This window comes from Perca fluviatilis, chromosome 21 (assembly GCF_010015445.1).
Source record: "Perca fluviatilis chromosome 21, GENO_Pfluv_1.0, whole genome shotgun sequence".
NCBI lineage: Eukaryota > Metazoa > Chordata > Actinopteri > Perciformes > Percidae > Perca > Perca fluviatilis.
In genome coordinates this window covers 1,711,609-1,734,108 of record NC_053132.1, presented here as the reverse complement: position 1 = coordinate 1,734,108, position 22,500 = coordinate 1,711,609, and the positions used below count along the sequence as shown (strand labels likewise).

The 22,500-nt window shown below is 44.8% G+C and overlaps 1 long non-coding RNA gene across 2 annotated transcripts in view; it reads left to right on the top strand.

The window, feature by feature from the left end:
* LOC120550708 overlaps positions 1-22,500 on the top strand; it is a 132,627-nt gene that overhangs the window by 95,856 nt on the left and 14,271 nt on the right. For both annotated transcript variants that reach the window (XR_005637771.1, XR_005637770.1), the window contains exon 2: positions 2,407-2,598. This is a non-coding gene — a long non-coding RNA (uncharacterized LOC120550708). The remainder of the gene's footprint in view (positions 1-2,406; positions 2,599-22,500) is intronic.

Here is a 22,500-nt window from a genome sequence, read left to right as displayed (position 1 = left end):
GATTGAACATGTAGCTGGACTTGAATGGTCTTCTTTTGACTGAAAGTACTGCCAAACAACAACTTTTTCTGCTCACCAGATCCATGTCCACTTTCTCACAGCCTACTACATTGAACGCTCCACCTACATAAACACCTTCCCTCACCAGATCCATGTCCACTTTCTCACAGCCTACTGCATTGAACGCTCCACCTACATAAACACCTTCCCTCACCAGATCCATGTCCACTTTCTCACAGCCTACTGCATTGAACGCTCCACCTACTAAACACCTTCGCTCACCAGTTCCATGTCCACTTTCTCACAGCTTACTGCATTGAACTCGCCACCTACGTAAACACCTTCCCTCACCAGTTCCATGTCCACTTCCTCACAGCCTACTACATTGAATGCTCCTCCTACGTAAACACCTTCCCTCACCAGATCCATGTCCACTTCCTCACACCCTACTGCATTGAACGCTCCACCTACTAAACACCTTCGCTCACCAGTTCCATGTCCACTTTCTCACAGCTTACTGCATTGAACTCGCCACCTACGTAAACACCTTCCCTCACCAGATCCATGTCCACTTTCTCACAGCCTACTGCATTGAACGCTCCACCTACATAAACACCTTCCCTCACCAGATCCATGTCCACTTCCTCACAGCCTACTGCATTGAACGCTCCACCTACATAAACACCTTCCCTCACCAGATCCATGTCCACTTTCTCACAGCCTACTGCATTGAATGCTCCTCCTACATAAACACCTTCCCTCACCAGATCCATGTCCACTTTCTCACAGCCTACTGCAATTGACACGTGGAAACTTCCTCCCCAATTCCATTTCCCCTTTCTCACAGCCTACTGCATTGAATGCTCCTCCTACATAAACACCTTCCCTCACCAGATCCATGTCCACTTTCTCACAGCCTACTGCATTGAATGCTCCTCCTACGTAAACACCTTCCCTCACCAGATCCATGTCCACTTCCTCACAGCCTACTACATTGAACACTCCACCCACGTAAACACCTTCCCTCACCAGATCCATGTCCACTTCCTGACAGCCTACTGCATTGAACGCTCCACCTACGTAAACACCTTCCCTCACCAGATCCATGTCCACTTCCTCACAGCCTACTACATTGAACGCTCCACCTACGTAAACACCTTCCCTCACCAGATCCATGTCCAATTCCTCACAGCCTACTGCATTGAACGCTCCACCTACATAAACACCTTCCCTCACCAGATCCATGTCCACTTCCTCACAGCCTACTACATTGAACGCTCCACCCACGTAAACACCTTCCCTCACCAGATCCATGTCCACTTCCTCACAGCCTACTACATTGAACGCTCCACCTACGTAAACACCTTCCCTCACCAGATCCATGTCCACTTCCTCACAGCCTACTACATTGAATGCTCCACCTACGTAAACACCTTCCCGTAATCAACGGCGCCGTGGTTACAGCGACCAGCAGAGCGCGCCGAGTAAAAGCGTAGGGTTCGGTTCCCTGGGAACAAATTCTAAGGTTCAGCAGACACTAGAACCCCGTCAAAAAGCCCAAATGTTCAGCCCAATCAGAAGACCAATCCTGGACTCGGTGCATCCCTGGTTTGGAGTTCTGCCGGGAACATTTTAGCAGTCGTCTGCTGAAGTTCACACAACGAGCAGACGACTGCTCACACGATGGCGAGCAGAGCTGGAAGCTGGCCTGCAGAATTACAACGGCAACTGTTGAGAGAAAACTGTGTGAATTAGACCAGTGGTTCCCAACCTGGGGTCCAGGGACCCCTTAGGAGGGCAGCAAAGATCACAGGGGGGGCCCAAGTCTTTATCTGGTTTGAGGTTGAGGTTAAAAAAGATATATATATTCTAGTGATAATTATGATAATACACAAGAATATATAATGTATACAAAAGTCTGTATAAAAACTATATATTTTTGTTCTCACTTAAAATTGTAGGCAGGCTACTGAGTAGTAGTCTGTGTGTGTGTGTGTGTGTGTGTGTGTGTGTGTGTGTGTGTGTGTGTGTCTGTGTGTCTGTACATGTGTCTGTGTGTGTGTGTGTGTGTGTATGTGTGTCTGTGTGTGTGTGTGTCTGTCGCGTGTCTGTGTGTGTGTGTGTGTGTGAGTGTGTGTGTGCCTGTACATGTGCCTGTGTGTGTGTGTGTGTCTGTGTGTGTGTGTGTGTGTGTGTGTGTGTGTGTGTGTGTGTGTGTGTGTGTGTGTGTGTGTGTGTGTGTGTGTGTGTGTGTGCAGAGAGAGAGAGTATGGTAGTAGTATTGTTGTACTGTATCTTACAGTACTTTCTGTTTTTATTCTCATATGTTAAATAATTGCTGTACTTTGAGCTGATTCTGATTCTGGTTCTGGTTCTGGTTTTGTATGACTTGTGTCTGTGTTTTAGGGATGGCAGAGTCTCAGAGTCTCCGAGGCCTTCGACCTTCAGCGGCGCCTGGAGGTCGCGGCGGTCGTTGGACGAGGCGTTCGGGGCCACGCAGACGGAGATGGACGGCAGAGCGCTGCACAAATCCATTCAGAGACAGAGTTAATAAAATCAAAGAGCCCGATATGATCAAGCATGAAGTACATCACAAAGGTAATGTGAATTTAAAATTATCAAAAACACTGAGCCGGCGCTCGGCGCGCGAACGGCAGCGCCGGATTTATGGCGCCGACTTCGTGAACGTAATAGAAGGATTCAGGTGTTACTAATGGACGACAGAGGGAGGTAATAGAGGAGAGAGAGAGATAATGGGGAGTGATGGAGAGAGAGGGAGGGAGAGGGAGAGGAAGGGGAGAGAGAGAGGGGAGAGAGAGACAGATAATGGGGAGTGATGGTGAGAGGGAGGGAGAGGGAGGGAGAGGGAGCAAGAGAGAGGGAGAGAAAGAGAGAGAGAGAGAGAGAGAGAGAGAGACAGAGAGACAGGGAGAGATAGTGAGAGAGATGAAGAGAGATGAGCAAAGGGAGAATTAAAGTAAGAATTAGGAGAAGAAAGGAGAGAGAGACAGGAAGTGTAAAGAGGACATTTATCTTAGAGCACAAAGTCAAACCTGAACAGTTCATTAATAAAACCGTTAACACAAGGTGTGTAACGATGTCATCGGCCAATCAGAGTGGCCAAAAGTCAAAGCTGTGCATCCAGACCCTGTTTAAGGTCAGCAGTCAAGAACACTGATGCTCTAATATCAACACCAACAAACACATATACACACACATATACTCACACATATACACACACATACACTCTGTCAGTCCAACGACCTCATAGGCATAGCACAAGTGGCACAAACGGTTATCGGGCCCCCTCCGAAAAGATTTTAGGAGCTTATTTGGGGTTCCCCATTTCACACGGCTCATACATGATCGTTGTGTTTAAGGACGCATTGATGGCGTGTGAAATAAACACAAACGTGTGTGTGTGTGTGTGTTGTGTGTGTGTGTGTGTGTGTGTGTGTGTGTGTGTGTGTGTGTGTGTGTGTGTGTGTGTGTGTGTGTGTGTGTGTGTGTGTGTGTGTGTGTGTGTGTGTGTTCTTGTATTGTGTGTGTGTGTGTGTGTTTTTGTGTGTTAATGGTGTGTGTTTTTGTGTGTGCTGTGTTGTGTGTGTGTGTGTGTGTGTGTGTTTGTTTTGTGTGTGTGTGTGTCTGTACATGTGTGTGTGTCTTGTGTGTGTCGGTATGTGTTGTGTGTCTGTGTGTGTGTGTCTGTGTGTGTGTGTGTGTGTGTGTGCTGTTGTGTGTCTATGTGTGTGTGTTGTCTACTTGTGTGTGTCTGTGTGTGTGTGTTTGTGTGTGTGGTGTTTATTGATGCGTGTGTGTGTCTGTGTGTTTTTTGTGTGTGTGTGTGTTTGTTGTGTGTGTGTGTGTGTGTATGGTGTGTGTGTGTGTTTGTGTTGTTGTGTGTGTGTCTGTACGTGTGTGTGTACGTGTGTGTGTCTGTGTACGTGAGTGTGTGTGTGTGTGTGTCTGTGTGTGTGTTGTACGGTGTGTGTGTGTGTGTGTGTGTGTGTGTGTGTGTGTCTGTACGTGTGTGTCTGTGTTTTGTGTGTGTGTGTGTGTGTGTGTGTGTATGTGTGTGTGTGTGTGTATGTTTGTTTTTGTTTGTGTGTGTTGTGTGTGTGTGTGCAGAGAGAGAGAGAGAGTATGGTAGTAGTATTGTTGTTCTACAGAGAATTCTCTGTTTGCGTGTAGACGAAGGGAAAATAACCCGTGCGTGTGAACAGGACCTTAATCTACTCACTTATACCTTTTAAGCACCATACGTCCAAGCTGAGTTCCCTGATCACTGCACGTTAGTTCCTCAAAGTCATCCATCATTGTTCAGATGTGAACTATTAAACATTTGTTGGTTTTGGCTCTTCGGGCTGTTTGTTAGAGCGGGTTCAGGCTGAACTCGTGTCATCCTAAATATATAAATAAACATGAAATCAGACAGAATTAATAACTGCAGCCGAGCGGATCAATAACAGGAGCCGCTGCTGAAAGAAAATAGTTTTAATGAACACGTGTTTGTTGACTCTCAGACTCACCGTTTGATCCCATAAGCACAAAACGAAATTGATTTAACCTGTGTTAATTTCCCCGCTTTCTGTCTGTGTGTGTGTGTGTGTGTGTGTGTGTTGTGTTTGTGTGTGTGTGTGTGTGTGTGTGTGTGTGTGTGTGTGTGTGTGTGTGTGTAGGTGTGTGTGTGTGTGTGTGTGTTGAATTAAATTAGCTGTTGTGTTTTTGCAGAGGGCAGCAAACATTGTTAGCTTTTACAAGCTGATCACTCAACTAAAACTACATCACTAATTAAAACCTTGCTGCAATTGTGTGTGTGTGTGTGTGTGTGTGTGTGTGTGTGTGTGTGTGTGTGTGTGTGTGTGTGTGTGTGTGTGTGTGTGTGTGTGTGTGTGTGTGTGTGTGTGTGTTGCAGCCATTTTATGGGTGTCGGTCTGATTTTGAACTCCGGACGAAAAAAAAGGAGAGACGGGTCAACACACTCAACACTTTCCTTTTATTTCCCTCTCCTGTCACTCTCTCCCTCTCTCTGTCAATCACTTAGTTACTCAACCAACACATTACTAGTTTCCTGACACACACACACACACACACACAGACACACTCACACACACCCACACACACACACACACCCACACAAAGCTGACCATCATTACCAGGCTGCAGCGAAGCAGAAAAGCTCAGTAATAGCAGGTCACCGCCCTCTGAGTGTGTGTGTGTGTGTGTGTGTGTGTGTGTATATATGTGTGTGTATGTGTGGGTGTGTGTGTGTTGTCCAGTTGGCAGTCCATTAGTGTGATGTGTGATGGCGATCCCGGTGGCATGAGGCTGAAGTACTCTGCAGCCCGTTACAGTCCAGTTCTGATATCTGATGTGTGTTATTGGTGTGTAGGACTAGAGGTGTTACAGTCCTGAAGAACCGGCCTCGGCTGGCCCGGCTGTGCTGACACAGAGCACCGTTGACCACTATGGGATGTTGCCTGGGACACATCTTCAGTTTACACAACTGTTAAGTGTACTGTCTGTGCTACCAACATTTCCATCTTGAGTTCAGCTAGCTTCACGGTTTCTGCCTCTGTCTGTTCCTTCGTGATGAAGGATGAACTCGTCCGTGTGTCCTTATATCTGCCTCTTCAGCGCGATGGTGCCGCTGTGTTTTAATGTGCTCGGTGATGTCATTTTCCAGTCGTGCGCTACATTAAAATCAATTTGACAAACCTTACGAAAAGCGTGGAGGTTGTCCATATGGCTATAGGTAAGATGCATGGAGATTGTTGCGCCCAACATGTTGAAATTGACAGCTATATTTAGATTTCTTTGCGGGAACACCAGCTTCACCTGCAGTCTTTATCGGCTCGCTTTCGGTTCTGAACTTTCTGCGAAGCAGAGATCAACTGATCAACTGGATAGGTTGCCAGGTTGAGGGGTATAGGTTGCCAGTTTGAGGGGTATAGGTTGCCAGGTTGAGGGTTAGAGGTTACCAGGTTCAGGGGTATAGATGGCCAGGTTGCCAGGTTGAGGGTTAGAGGTTGCCAGGTTGAGGGTTAGAGGTTGCCAGGTTGAGGGGTATAGGTTGCCAGGTTGAGGTGACTAACAGGTTGAACATTGTAAATGGTGGATTGTGTGAATAAGATGTGTTTCATACCAGATCTGGCAACTGGTCACCATTAGACAAACATATCGGTCTGATTATTTCTGAAGGAGTTTTGTCTCTTTTATGTCTCCTTTTTGTCTCTTTTGTCTCCTTCATGTCTCCTTCATTGTCTCTTTCATGTCTCCTTTGTCTTACTTTTTTGTCTCCTTTATATCTCCTTGTCTCTTTTATGTCTCCTTTTTGTCTCTTTTATGTCTCCTTTTTGTCTCCTTTTTGTCTCTTTTTGTCTCCTTTTTGTCTCCTTTATGTCCCCTTTTTGTCTCCTTTTTGTCTCCTTTATGTCTCCTTTTTGTCCCCTTTTTGTCTCCTTTTTATTTCCTTTTTGTCTCCTTTATGTCTCCTTTTTTCCAACCCAAATGGAAGGCACTGAGCAGAGGTGTCCATGTGCTCGAGACCTTCAGCTGTTCAATCTGCTGCGAGTCTTTGAGATTTGCGCTTATGTAACGTTTTGTTGCATTTTGCCACTTTTTTTTACTATTTTCACACTTTTTAAACCAATCTCAACCAATCAGAGCCTTTCTGCGGCTCTCCTTTGTTTGGGTATAAATGGAGTATTGTTATTATATTTCATTCTTTCACACACAACATCCACCATGCACTGTTCTTTTATTTTTCAATTACCTCTATTTTCTCTCTCTCTTAATGAATCTAATCCATTTGTTTTTTAAAAACCGTTATTTATTATGTTTTGTTGATGTGTATTTATTGTATGTTGTGTGTGTGTTTGTATTATATATGTGATTATTTATATCTTTTTTTCATCTATTGTTTTTTGTGTGTATTGTGTTTTTTTTTTGTATTTATTTTTTATTTCTAATTTAGTATTGTTTTTTTTCTGGGCCAGGGCTGTTTTGGTGGTTCTTGGTGTTTTTTTTCCTCTCTCTCTTCCTCTCCTCCTCCTCCCCCTCCCCTCCTCCCCTCCTCCTCCTCTCTCTTCCCTCCTCCTCCTCCTCCTCCCCCCCCCTCCTCTCTCCTCCTCTCTTCCTCCTCCTCCCTCTCTCTTCCTCCTCCTCCTCCCTCCTCCCTCCTCCTCCTCTCTCTTCCCTTCCTCCTCCTCCTCCTCTCTCTTCCCTCTCTTCCCTCCTCCTCCCTCCTCCTCCTCTCTCTTCCCTCTCTCTCCTCCTCCTCCTCCCTCTCTCTTCCCTCTCCTTCCCTCCTCCTCCCTCCTCCACCCTCTCTCTCCTCTCTCTCCTCCTCCTCCCCTCCACCCTCCTCCCCCTCCTCTCCCTCTCTCTTCCCTCTCTCCTCCTCACTCCTCCCTCTCTCTTCCCTCTCTCTTCCCTCTCTCCTCCCTCCCTCCTCCCTCACTCCTCCCTCTCTCTTCCCTCTATCTCCTCCTCCTCCTCCCTCTCTCTTCCCTCTCTCTTCCCTCACTCCTTCCTCCCTCCTCCCTCCCTCCTCCCTCTCTCTTCCCTCTCTCCTCCTCACTCCTCCCTCACTCCACCCTCCCTCCTCCCTCACTCCTCCCTCTCTCTTCCCTCTCTCCTCCCTCTCTCTTCCCTCACTCCTTCCTTTCTCCTCCCTCTCTCCTCCCCTCTGTCCTCCCTCTCTCTCCATTTCCTTTTCCAATGTTTTTGACACCATTTTTACCTTCTGACCAAACTGGGACCATTTCACAACATTAATGACGTGCTTAGAACACTTTACACTCTAAAACTTTTCATCACACTCAATATTTACTGAAAATTATACTTTTAATTTACTCAACAAAGTCGGATGCATTTTAAACATCTCTAACCTTAAATCACATTAAACCTGTTCTCTGATGATGGATCCATCTTCAGGCATTAACCCTTAAATAGTCTAGTTTTTATCGCCGTTTTTGTCTCCTTTTCCAACGTTTTTTTGCGTCTGCTTTTCCACAGTTCATTGTCTTCTTTAAGCAGTGGTTTAGTCTACGTGATACACAGGTATACGCAGTAGACCCACTAAGAAAGCGCCAGGATTTCCATATACCATCTTAAAAATTCCCAATGACATGCTACAACATACTTTCCAGTATAATTTTGACATATTTTGAATTGTCATCTGTGTTTTTCTTCTTCACATAGGCTAAATAAAGGGATTTCCACCGTAAATTGGTGAATAAAAAGTTATCTGAATGCAGGAAATGAAGTTTTTGACGCTCAAAATAACCCTGGAGGAGGACACCCAGACCCCCCCCCCTCCCCCAAAGGCAGATTCCGGCCCATATATATAGGCTAATATATTCATATACAGTACAGTATACCCACTACAACACATTAGACTACACCACTGCCTTTATGCGTTAACGCTCCCACATATTAGACCCGTTCCACAGCAGAGCTGTCTGATGTGTGCAGTCAGCTGTTTAACTCTCTGACCTCGGCTGCTTAATGCTTTAGGTTTCTCAGTTACTGCGATGATTATTTGACTGGTCTGTGGCGTTAATACCAGTCGTCTGATTGGCTGTTTAATGGACTAAAAGTCTGAATCTCTGCTTCTTTAAATGACTCCACTCACAGAAGAAATGTTCCCCGCTTAATATTTAACCCGCTGAATGTTTTAATAACTTATGCTCCCTGCTGGCTCCATTATGGACGGCTGAATTAAACATGAACACATGAAGGAAAACAGAGCGGGACTCAGAGCTCTGATTGGACCAAAGACATAAACCTGAAAAGATAAACTGTGTTCCAGTGTTTATGTGGGAACGTGATCTGTGCTAACCTGACTCCTCCAGATGGATCACTTCGCATTTGTTCGGCATATCCATCTGGGAACTTTCCGTTGGAGAACTTTTGGGAAGGGGCGAAAATCCTGGTTAGCTGATTGGATAAACCATCTGTCTATCACCAACTATAGTTGGTGATAGACGGGCCAAATCAACCAATCAGATCAACAAAGCGTATGAAAATACACCCAAAAGCCAGGCTACCCCTGCTGCTGCTGCAGGCAAAGCATAGCTCGTTAGCTCAGCAAGCACGCAGCATGTCGGTAAAGGATGTTTACCGTTTGTGTAACGAGAATTTAGGAATAAAAGGCCCCATTTCAGGTTCCTGGTCCATATTCCAAAAGAAGGATCCAAGAGGAAAAAGCCTTAGCGAGCAGCTAACAGAATTAGGGCTACCGCTGTCTGAAAATCCTGGCTAGCTGATTGGATAAACCATCTGTCTATTACCACCTAAACCCGCCTCAAAACCAACGCTGATTGGTCGATCGTTTGGCGAACGGATCCAAATGTTCTCTTATCTCAAGATGCCAGACTGATCTGAGAGTAGAAAACTGGAGCTTGCCAGACCAGGACGCTCTCACCAGGCTAGATCTGTGCTGCCTGCGCGATCCGACATGCACAAGATGTTCGCGCATGCTTCTTTAATGTACTTTCAAATTAATGGGATTTTTCACTGTAATAAATTGTCCACTTATTTTACCACCTTCCACTGCGTTGCTTTTATCTGACGCAATCATAATCAGATAGGACTCTGCCTTTCAGTCCGCTATGATACCAGGCGACGGGCACGGACATGTTGTGTTCAATCTGAAGTGAAATGTCAGAATTTCTGGGTTCCCAGTTGGAAACTATACATGTCTACGGCAGTGTTTCTCAACGGGGGTGGTACTGCCCCCCAGGGGGCATTCAGAAGATGACAGGGGGGGGCGCTGGAAGCAATATTTTGGAAAGGGGGGCGTTGAGGTGCCCTTGGGGGGTATTTGTTTGAAAGCTAGTTTAAACCAAATATTCACAACAAACTTTAAAGTGCCCATATAATGAAAAAAATCACTTTTTCTGGGATTTGGGGATCTGGTGCTTCATACCAACTTTAAAAAGAACCCATCCATGGTGTTCTGAGTGAGATACGGTTTCTGAATGTGTCCTGCCTTCAGTCTCCTGGTGAGCTGGTCACAATCTGCACGGCTTTCTACGGCACTAGCCGAGATGAGCTGGCTAACCGCTAACCGGATGGTGCGGGCAGCACAGGTTACTTTACCAACTTTATTCTACCAGACTGTTCCCTAAATAATACACAACAGTAGTATAGTTTAGATCATTTCCAACAGATGTCAATGTGTTTCATAACTTTTTAGCAGATACGTTGAAGTAACAATGGCCGCTGACGCCGCTGAGTAAACATCGCCAAAGGTGATGAAAACTTGTTAAAAAAAAGTGATACAAAAATTTGAATAAAATTTACAAAAACGTAGAGAAAAGTGTAGAAAAATTAGAACAAAATGTTGACATTTCGACCCAGAAAAACACAAAGTTGCACAGTTGACGGGACGACAACACAAAGGTTAAATAAGTGTAGTGGAGTAAAAGTACACAGTAAATATCTGAGTTACTTTATTGAACCGATTTAAATGATTGTATTTCCTTCGTGTCGTCCTTGAGTCGCCCGTCTCACTGCAGGACGACGCTGAGACTTAACGAGCCGCTGATTCATCTTAATTAGAGCGGAGAAGTCAGCAGACAGCAGGACTCTGCCGCTGCCTTGCTCCAGGGCACAGCCGCGGTTTCAGGGATCAAACCTGCGACCTTCAGCTGCAACAAGTCATCGGACCACAGACCGTAGGGTTGGGCATCGTTTTGATTTATTTTTTTAAGATTATGTTTTGGGGCTTTTTCCCCTTTACTTCAGAGTGACAGAAGACAGACAGAAAGGGGGGAGAGAGATGGGGGAGGACATGCAGCACAGGGCCACAGGTCGGACTCGAACCCGGGCCACTGCAAAGGACTCAGCCTACATGGGGCGCACGCTCTCACTGGGGGAGCTGGAGGTCGCCCCCATCGTGTTGATTTGAACAATTCTGATTCTTCCTTCGATTATGGTTCTTTGAAGGGTGGAGTTAAAAACAGGTCACATGATTATTTCACAGTGTAGAAATATATTGGGTTTAGAATAAGAATGGGTAACACTTTACTTGAAGGTATTGACATAACTATGACATCACACTGTCATAACTATGACATCACACTGTCGTAACTGTGACATGGCACTGTCATAACTATGACATCACACTGTCATAACTATGACATCACACTGTCGTAACTGTGACATGGCACTGTCATAACTATGACATCACACTGTCATAACTATGACATCACACTGTCGTAACTATGACATCACACTGTCGTAACTGTGACATCACACTGTCATAACTATGACATCACACTGTCGTAACTGTGACATCGCACTGTCGTAACTATGACATCACACTGTCATAACTATGACATGGCACTGCCGTAACTATGACATCACACTGTCGTAACTGTGACATGGCACTGTCGTAACTATGACATCGCACTGTCGTAACTATGACATCACACTGTCGTAACTATGACATCACACTGTCATAACTATGACATCCACCTGTCGTAACTATGACATCACACTGTCGTAACTATGACATGGCACTGTCATAACTATGACATCACACTGTCGTAACTGTGACATGGCACTGTTATAACTATGACATCACACTGTCGTAACTATGACATGGCACTGTCGTAACTGTGACATGGCACTGTCGTAACTATGACATCACACTGTCGTAACTATGACATCACACTGTCATAACTATGACATCGACCTGTCGTAACTATGACATCACACTGTCGTAACTATGACATGGCACTGTCGTAACTATGACATAACACTGTCGTAACTATGACATAACACTGTCGTAACTATGACATGGCACTGTCGTAACTTTGACATCACACTGTCATAACTATGACATCACACTGCCGTGACTATGACATGGCACTGTCATGAATGTGTCATAAACGTTATAAACAATTCATGAACAAGTTGACATTAAATTAGTTTTGGATGTCTTTGTAATGACAACTTGACATAATGTCATCCTGTTTAATGTCAAGCTGTCTTAATAAGGACAAAGAAATGTTATGTCAAGTTGTCATGACCAAGACAACTTCTGGTGATGTCACTTTGATTAATGTCAAGTTGTCATAATCAAGACAACCCAAAACAATGTCAACTTGTCATGACAAAAACATCATAAAGTCATCAAGTCATAAACGTTTATGACTTGTTGATAACGTTTATGACACGTTCATGACAGTGTCATGTCACGATTATGTCGATACCTTCAAGTAAAGTGTAACCTAAGAATGTCCTGTAGCCTGGGATGGCCTCGCTGTCTCCTCCTGTCTGGCATGTGTAAGATAAAAAGTGTTCAAATTTAGTACTCCTGATTTGTTTGATAAACATTTGGAACAGAATGCACCTAATGAAATATCTGGTCCCATATTCTGCTCATTTTCAGGTTTATAATTGTATTTTAAGGTTGTACCAGAATAGGTTTACATGGTTTAATTATCAAAAAACACCATATTTTAGTTGTACTGCACAGCTATAAGCTAACTAGACAAGACAAGACAGAAAACCAGACAATAAAACAGGAAACAGAAATACACAATACACAGAACACAGTAAAAACAGGGTAAACCTACACAAGAGAAACATACAAAACAGGATAGATACAGAAATCTACCACCAAGACAAGAGAAATAGAACCAAATACAAGGCAACACACAGAAACCATAACATTAACACACATTTCTCTTTTGTTTTAGCTTTCTGTTTATCCTTAAACTTAAATTTAATTTGATAAGAGACTAAGAAACGAATTAAGAAATGATCGATAAACACCAGAAAAAAAAAACAGATTGACATTTAAATGAAAAAATATATATACACAAACGACAATCGTTAGGAAAAGCCACAAAAACACTGAAAGAAGACCTACAAATTTTAGAAAAAGGGCCAAAAACGTTGAAAAAATCTCAATTTTTTTTTTGTATTTAATTTTTAGGCCTTTATTCGATAGGAAAGCTGAGAGAGAGAGGGGGAAGACATGCAGGGAAACTGTCCCAGGTCGGACTCAAACCCTTGACCTTCTGCATCAAGGAACAACCCTCTGCACATGTGCGCCCGCTTTACCAACTGAGCTAACCGGCCACGACAAAAGGGTGTTTTATCATGGTGGATGGGAAGACAACACAAGGGTTAAGAGACTTGCTCGGAGGTGCAGCTATAGCGATTAGACTTTTACTGTATTTGTACCCTGCAGTATTAGTACTCTCACTGAAGTAAAGTATCTGCTGCCAGGTTGTGTCAGTTAATTAATGAGATGTTTGGTTACGTAGATTTAGAAACGTCTCACCTGCAGTTTGATCTCTGAAGGAAACGGTTCCCTCCGGACTACAAACTGTCCGTCAGCGTACGAAATATTTAAATGAAAAATGTCTTTAAACTGCAATGAGGAAAATTGTGAAGTTTGATTGACAGCCGCAAACGGACCAATCAGAGGCTGACCTGAGGGAATGAAGGAGGATCAAGCTGAAACACACACAGTTACACACACACACACACACACACCACACACACACACACACACACTCTGCAAGATGATTGACAGATCTAATTAACAGCAGTGTATGGAAATTAGCCTCAGAAGCTGATTCCCTGTCCAACACACACACTTTCATACACACACACACACACACACACACACACTCACTCACTCAACACACACACACACACACACACACACACACACACACATACACACACACACACACACTCACACTCACTCACTCACTCACTCACTAACACACAGTCACACACACACACTCTCACACACACAGACACACACACACACAGACACATACACACTTTCACACACACACCCACACACTCACTCACTCACAAGCACACACACTTTCACTCAAACACACACACACACACACACACACACACACACACACAACACACACACTCCACTCACTCCCACTCACTCCCACAAGCACACACACTTTCACTCAAACACACACAACTCACCACCACTCTCCTCCTCACTCCCCACTCACTCCTCACTCCACACACACACACACACACACACACACACACAGACACACACACACACACACACATTTAAATACCATTAAACGTGGCCGGTGTGTTTCTCAGACTCAGCGACTATAATAACAGTTATGATGAAGATGGTGATGAAGATGGTGATGAAGATGGTGATGATGATGATGATGATGATGATGATGATGATGATGATGATGATTATGATGATGATGAAGATGGTGATGATGATGTCGTGGCTGATGCTGATGATGATTGATTGTGTTTCTGTAGCGATCAGAGCGCGGGTGCAGACGCTAACATGGATGATTAATTTGGGTTTAATTACCTTGATGTCTCGTTGGCAGAGACCTGTCTGTCTGTCTGTCTGTCTGTCTGTCTGTCTGTTTCTCGTGAACTGGTTACCGTGACATCCTGTGAAGTTACATTTCATCGCTTTACAATTTAATTTAATCAGGAACAGCAACAACATCAAAACGACTAGTTATGAAGATTCTAAGATTCTAACTAATGTGTACTAACTAGTACTAGTTAGTACACATTAGTTAGTAGGTCGCACATGCAGTACAGTAGAGGACGTGGACAAGGCCAGGGAAAGCCAACTCTACAGTTACTTTTTGTCACATTTTTGTCACATTTTTGTCGCCTTTTTGTCGCCTTTTGTGCCTTTTGTCGCTTGTCGCCTTGTGGCTCTTTTGTCGCCCGTTATGATCCCACGAATATCTAGATTCGTGCATCCCTATTTAGGATTAGAAGAAAGATTAAAACAGCTGGGACATGAACAGATGTTTCCTACAAATTACATTTCTTAACTTCCAGAGCTTTACGTACGAATTCCTCGTGACAACAGGCTTTTATTTGGTCCACACAGAGTCTGCTGTCTGCTGGTTTCCCTCCGAGCTTCCTGTGCAGTGACATTTGTGAGCGCCGGGACTCTGACTGTGTTCAAAGCTGCGGCGAGTGGACCGTCTCGCCAACACGCCGTCTTTGAGGCTGATCGGGAAAACAGCTGGATCCAGATGTGACCTTCAACAGGTCAGAGGTCAGAGACAGAGACAGAGCAGGGGTTACACTCTCTAATCCAAATGAAGACAAGTTGTATTCAGATCAGTGGCAGAGCTGGTTTCCAACATGTTTCTGTTGCAGTGTAGAGGCAGGCAGGCAGGAGAAGGTGGGACTCGAAGATTTAATAACAGAAGGCAGAATACAAAGAAATAACACAAGGAGGGATGAACTGGCAGGGATGGAAAATACACAACCACACAGGACCAGGACACAAAACAATCTGACTGTGTGTCTGTGTGTGTCTGTGTGTGTGTGGTGTGTGTGTGTGTCTCTGTGTGTGTGTCTGTGTGTGTCTGTGTGTGTGTGTGTCTGTGTGTGTGTGTGTGTGTGTGTGTGTGTGTGTGTGTGTGTGTGTGTGTGTCTGAGTTTCTGCAGCTTCTTCTTCTTCTTCTCCTCCTCTCAGTTAAACCAACAGCCCTGTTGTGTGTTTGTGTATGCTAGCTCGTTAGCGCCGTTAGATTCCCATTTAATTAGTTTACAGCGGGAGCTCGTTAGCTCGTAGGACCCGGCCTTGACACTCGCAGGATGAATGTCACGCTAATGATTTAATTACTTTAAACGCGTTAGCAATATCAGCTCGTTGGCATCAAAGAGTCTTTACACAAACACGGTGAATTCTAATTGTTTAATTGTTTGTTTTCGGTGTGTAAATGATCTGTGGGCTGTTAGCCTGCTCGTTAGCTCGTTAACCTCGTTAGCTCGTTAACGAAGCTCAGCGGCTCTTTAATTAATATAATCTGAACAGAGACTCTGTGGAGAGACTCCAGTATTTAGTTGGAACTTTAACTGCATGTTAATTCTGACCAATCAAAGAGCAGTTTAGGAAATCTGTTCTAAGACACATCTGGCCAATGAGGTGAATGTTGACAGTGACTTGTGTTCGTTTCTCGTTAACTTATCAGCTGATTGGGACCACAACAAACAGTGTGGTCAGGACAGGTACCAAAACACCTAATAAAATATATAATCTGCTGGACCGAATGAACCAAACTCTGTCTGTCTGTCTGCCTGTCTGTCTGTCTGTCTCTAGCTGCAGGGCTCTGTCAGCGTTGTTGCTCTCTGATTGGCTGCTGAATTGCTGAGGGAATTCCTGTGATTGGCAGCTGAGAGCCCTCAGTAACAGCTTGGCAGGAAGAACACAAGACTACTAATTACTGAGAAGGGTGTGTGTGTGTGTGTGTGTGTGTGTGTGTGTGTGTGCATGTGCATGTGCGTGTGTGTGTGTGTGTGTGTGTGTGTGTGCATGCATGTGTCTGTTGTTAGATGATGTGACGATCATGTCGTTCCCAGCGGTCATCAGAGAAGATTAGCTGTTATCGCCGGGGGAAACACACACACACAGAGACACACACACACACAGAGACACACACACACACACAGAGACACACACACACACAGAGAAACACACACACACAGAGACATCGTCAGGAGTTTCTGACACTATATTCCTTTTTCTTCTCTTTTGCTTCAGGGGACAAAACAATAGAAACGGTGACAGCAGCTGAGTTCACACAGAGACTTAAACCAGAATCAGACTTAATGTGTGTGTGTGTTGTGTGTGTGTGTGTGTGTGTGTGTGTGTGTGTGTGTGTGTGTGTGTGTGTGTGTGTGTGTGTGTGTGTGTGTTATGTGTATGGGTGTGTGTGTGTGTGTGTGTGTGTGTCTGTGTGTGTGTGTGTGTGTGTGTGTGTGTGTGTGTGTGTGTGTGTGTCTGTAAGGACTACATGCTCAGTAGCTAGGTAAGGACTACATGCTCAGTAGCTAGGTAAGACTACATGCTCAGTAGCTAGGTAAGACTACATGCTCAGTAGCTAGGTAAGGACTACATGCTCAGTAGCTAGGTAAGGGCTACATGCTCAGTAGCTAGGTAAGACTACATGCTCAGTAGCTAGGTAAGACTACATGCTCAGTAGCTAGGTAAGGACTACATGCTCAGTAGCTAGGTAAGACTACATGCTCAGTAGCTAGGTAAGGACTACATGCTCAGTAGCTAGGTAAGGACTACATGCTCAGTAGCTAGGTAAGACTACATGCTCAGTAGCTAGGTAAGGACTACATGCTCAGTAGCTAGGTAAGACTACATGCTCAGTAGCTAGGTAAGACTACATGCTCAGTAGCTAGGTAAGGACTACATGCTCAGTAGCTAGGTAAGGACTACATGCTCAGTAGCTAGGTAAGACTACATGCTCAGTAGCTAGGTAAGACTACATGCTCAGTAGCTAGGTAAGGACTACATGCTCAGTAGCTAGGTAAGGACTACATGCTCAGTAGCTAGGTAAGACTACATGCTCAGTAGCTAGGTAAGGACTACATGCTCAGTAGCTAGGTAAGGACTACATGCTCAGTAGCTAGGTAAGGACTACATGCTCAGTAGCTAGGTAAGACTACATGCTCAGTAGCTAGGTAAGACTACATGCTCAGTAGCTAGGTAAGGACTACATGCTCAGTAGCTAGGTAAGACTACATGCTCAGTAGCTAGGTAAGGACTACATGCTCAGTAGCTAGGTAAGGACTACATGCTCAGTAGCTAGGTAAGGACTACATGCTCAGTAGCTAGGTAAGGACTACATGCTCAGTAGCTAGGTAAGGACTACATGCTCAGTAGCTAGGTAAGGACTACATGCTCAGTAGCTAGGTAAGACTACATGCTCAGTAGCTAGGTAAGACTACATGCTCAGTAGCTAGGTAAGGACTACATGAGCTAGCTAGCTGTTTCTCCAACTTCAGTCAGTACAAGGCAGGATTAGCCGGGAGACTTCTTCTAAACGAGGAATACCTGCAGAACAGGGACATGAAAGTAGTTCTTTTGGAGATTATGGTGAACTAGTGTGTGTGGTAGCAGTGTTTTACCATAGAGACCAAGCTAGCATGCTAAGGGTTAGCCCCCTAGCTCCCTGGTCTCAGCTAGTGCCGTAGAAAGCCGTGCTGATTTTGACCAGCTCACCAGGAGACTGAAGGCAGGACACATTCAGAAACCAGATCTCACTCAGAACACCATGGATGGTTTCTTTCAAAGTTGGTATTCGCGTGGAAGCACCAGAGACACAAAATAACACCCCAATGGGCACTTTAATATTACGGGGGCACAGGTTTTAGAAAGACTCGTTTTCAGAGGAGGATTCTCCGTTTGCGTGTAAACGAAGGGCACCCGCCCGGGCCTCCAAGCACTACCGGCACACCGGGACAAGGTCCCGACTCTCCCGATTGCCGCTCCGCCTCTGGGTTCAAATCAGACATGACTTCACTTCCTGAAGGTTCCTGAATGCTTCTGCGCGTCTTTTAACTGGCACCAGCAAGTATGAGCACATCTCACCTATATCAGCTCCACTCCTCTGGTTGCCTTTCCATTTCAGGATTCATTTTAAAATTCTTGTATTTGTTTATAAAGCCTTGAATGGCCTCGCCCCACCTTACCTCTCGGAGCTGCTGCACCCCTACACTCCCAGCCCATCTCTCAGGTCAGCTGATCAGCTGCTCCTGATGGGGCCTAAAGCCAGGCTTAAGCTCAGAGGGGATCGAGCGTTTGCCGTTGCAGCTCCAAAACGTTTGAGTGGACTTCCTCTGCACATTAGACATTAGCCTCCTCTCTGTCTAATGTTAAAACTCTTCTTAAAACCCACCTCTTCTCTTTGGCTTTTAGCACCAGGTAGAGTGTTGATCTTATCTGTATACTTGCTTATTTTAACTGTGTGCGGACAGTGCATTTTAGTTTTTATTTTACTTATTTAATTTAATTTAAATTTGTATTGCATTTATCTTTATATCGGGTACCTCTGTGCTTGTATTGTGTTATCTATTTACTCAGTTTTATCTTTTTGTGCACCACTTTGGAAACCTTGTGTCTGTTGAAATCGTGCTCTATAAATGAAGTGGATTGGACTGAAGGTTACCACATGACGCGGCGCCGTAGCTCCGTAACACGCTTGGTATTGGTTGCATTTATAGGTTATATTTGATCGTATTTTTTATATTAAAGCTGCAGTCTCGCAGCTTTAATATAACTCCGGCCTCACTTTAGACTCTGAGAGGAATGAAAGTTGAGAAACACTGTTTTTAGTTTTTTCACTTTTAAATATGAGTTATTTTTGCACTTTTTTTAATGATGAAAAACGTGTAATTCCCCTTTAAGACTTTTCCCTGCAGAACGGAAAGCTGCTTCAATCGCACACTGGTCATCTGTCTGTGTGTGTGTGTGTGTGTGTGTGTGTGTGTGTGTATGTGTCTGATTGATGATTGGAAGCTGTTCTGATCTATCAGAGAGCTCTGAGTTTAGAGGACGAGAGCGCCCTGAAGCATTCTGGGAAATATCACATATTCCCTCTAATGTTGACTCTGATCCGACACTGTGTGTGTGTGTGTGTGTGTGTGTGTGTGTGTCTCTGTGTGTGCGTGTGTGTGTGTGTGTGTGACTGCAGATTTGCACCATTAGTGATTTGATTTATGTTTCACAGAGACATTTTTTTTGGGGGGGGTGGTTCGAACTTTCAGACCGTTAACAGGAAGCTCTTGTTGTGCCAATGAGCCAGTAGCACGATCTGGAAATGAGAAAACGTACGTTTAACTGACGACTTTATCAAGAGTCAGCTGCAGAATAGAGACTGTCCTCCGCTCAAAAATGCCTCCAAAAGTCTCTGATCAATATTTAAAGCTCCCATATTATACTCATTTTCAGGTTCATAACTGTATTTTAAGGTTGTACCAGAATAGGTTTACATGGTTTTATTTTCAAAAAAACACCATATTTTGGTTATAATGCACAGCTCTCTCTCACTGCTGCAGCTCCTCTTTTCACCCTGTGTTCAGGTCTCTGTTTTAGCTACAGAGTGAAACCTCTTTTCTTCTTCTGTACTATCTCTGATTGCACTCGCACATGCTCAGTAGCTCAGGTCGTAGCTCATGTCAGCTAGCTCCATAGACAGTAAAAGAAAGGCTGTTTCTCCGACTTCAGTCAGTTCCAAGGCAGGATCAGCTGGGAGACTTCTTCTAAACCAGGGAGCACATGGAAGTAGTTCTTCTGGAGATTATGGTGAACTAGTGTGTGTTGTAGCAGTGTTTTGCTATTGAGAACGAGGTAGCATGCTAGCGTTAGCCACTAGCATGCTAACAGTTGCAGTTACCGCCCCTTCGTTCGACCACAGCGACGAAAGCCGTGCAGATTGTGACCAGCTCACCAGGAGACTGAAGGCAGGACACATTCAGAAACCATATCTAACTCTAAACACCATGGATGGGTTTATTAAAGTTTGTATGAAGCACCTGAGACCCAAAATAACTCCCCAAATCACAGAAAAAGTGATTTTTTCATAATATGGGCACTTTGAATCATCTGCATTAACTAGAGAAAGTCGTGTGAATGCTGGATGCTGAGAGGCTGGACTGCTGACTTGTGTAACGGTGCAGATCCATCTGGCCGTGGGACGCTTCTGTCGCACCGCGCTCCACTTCATTCATCTGGGTGACGTCAAGCGCCCGCAAAGCATCCTGGGAAGGCGCCGCTGCCAGGGGCCGATCTACCTGGGTGGCATAGGGTGGCAAATGCCAGCCTAAAAGAAAGCCTAAACCACCCCCTGCTAAAAGTTACGGCCAGTTTGACCATTTACGAGCGCGAATCTCCCAAGTCTCACTGCAGTCAGTCAAAAACTGTTTGATTCCCCTCTCACACATCTCATCACCTGGGTCTTCCCTTAATGCCTGTCCTGTGATAAAGCCCCTTACTCCTTACTCTCTCTCCTATGAAGTGAGGTCACATTGTACGGTCGCCTCAAATGCAGGACACTGATTGCATGAGATGAAGTTTGTCTGGATGAGTTTGTAAATGGCAGCCTGTGTCCTTTTGTAGTGTGTACATACTATTTAATGTCATTAAATTCACTATATATATATATATATATATATACGTCTGCTATATGTTGCCACCCCGCGACTATCCAGGAGAAGTAGACGAAAGTCTCTTAAACTGACCTTTGTTGATCTGAAATGACGACAGATTCAGCAACTGCACACACACACACACACACAGAGAGAGAGAGACACACACACACATACACACACAGAGACACACACACACACACACACACACACACAGAGACACACACAGACACAGACACACACACAGAGACACACACACACAGACACACACACATACACAGACACACACACAGAGACACACACACATACACCCACACACACACACAGGGAGAGACACACACACACACACACACACACACACACACAGACACAGACACACACAGACACACAAGACAAACACAGACACACACACACAGACAAACACAGACACACACACACACACGAGAGACACACACACACACACAGACACACACACACACAGAGAGAGACACACACACAACAGACACACACACACACACAGGGAGAGACACACACACACACACACACAGACACAGACACACACAGACACACACACAGACAAACACAGACACACACACACAGACAAACACAGACACACACACACACAGAGACACACACACACAGAGACACACACACACACAGAGAGAGACACACACAGACACACACACACACAGAGAGACACACACACACACAGACACACACACACACAGAGAGAGACACACACACACACAGACACACACACACACAGAGAGAGACACACATACACACACACACACACAGAGAGAGACACACACACACACACACAGAGACACACACACACACATACACACACAGTATATTTCTCTCTTCAGATGTTTTCAGAAACATGTTTCGGTACTATAAATATTTTAGTCCGATATGAGATCAGATTCTCAACGAGCCGCCATGACGCTCGTTTTGAAATTCGGGAGTAGGCGGACCCACATGACGTGTTCGTCCAATCAGCTGCCGGTGAAGGGCGCGGAGCATCAAGCGTGGATGTATGACATCACGCTTGGATCTGTCTGAGTAGGGATGGTTTAAAACGTGTGACTGAGCTTAATTAGCGTGAATGTCATTTAAACCCTTTAATGGTATTCTGATCGTCTGTCTCTTTAAATCTGTCAGCTTGTCCTAAAGGTCAATGCTAGCTACGCTAAAGCTAACGACTGCTTGTGTGTGTGTGTGTGTGTGTGTGTGTGTGTGTGTGTGTGTCTGTGGTGTGTGTGTGTGTGTGTGTGTGTGTGTGTGTGTGTCTCGTGTTCTCTCTGTGTGTGTGTGTGTGTGTGTGTGTGTGTGTGTGTGTGTGTGTGTGTGTGTGTGTGTGTGTGTGTGTGTGTGTGTATGTGTGTGTTGTGTGTGTGTGTGTGTGTGTGTGTGTGTGTGTGTGGCATTAGCGAAGCCCTAAAAACAAGATCCATAAAAGGAAAAAAGTTTTATTGTGAGGTGGTCATCTCACAGCTGCTGTGTGTGTGTCTCTGTGTGTGTGTGTGTGTGTGTCTGTGTGTGTGTGTG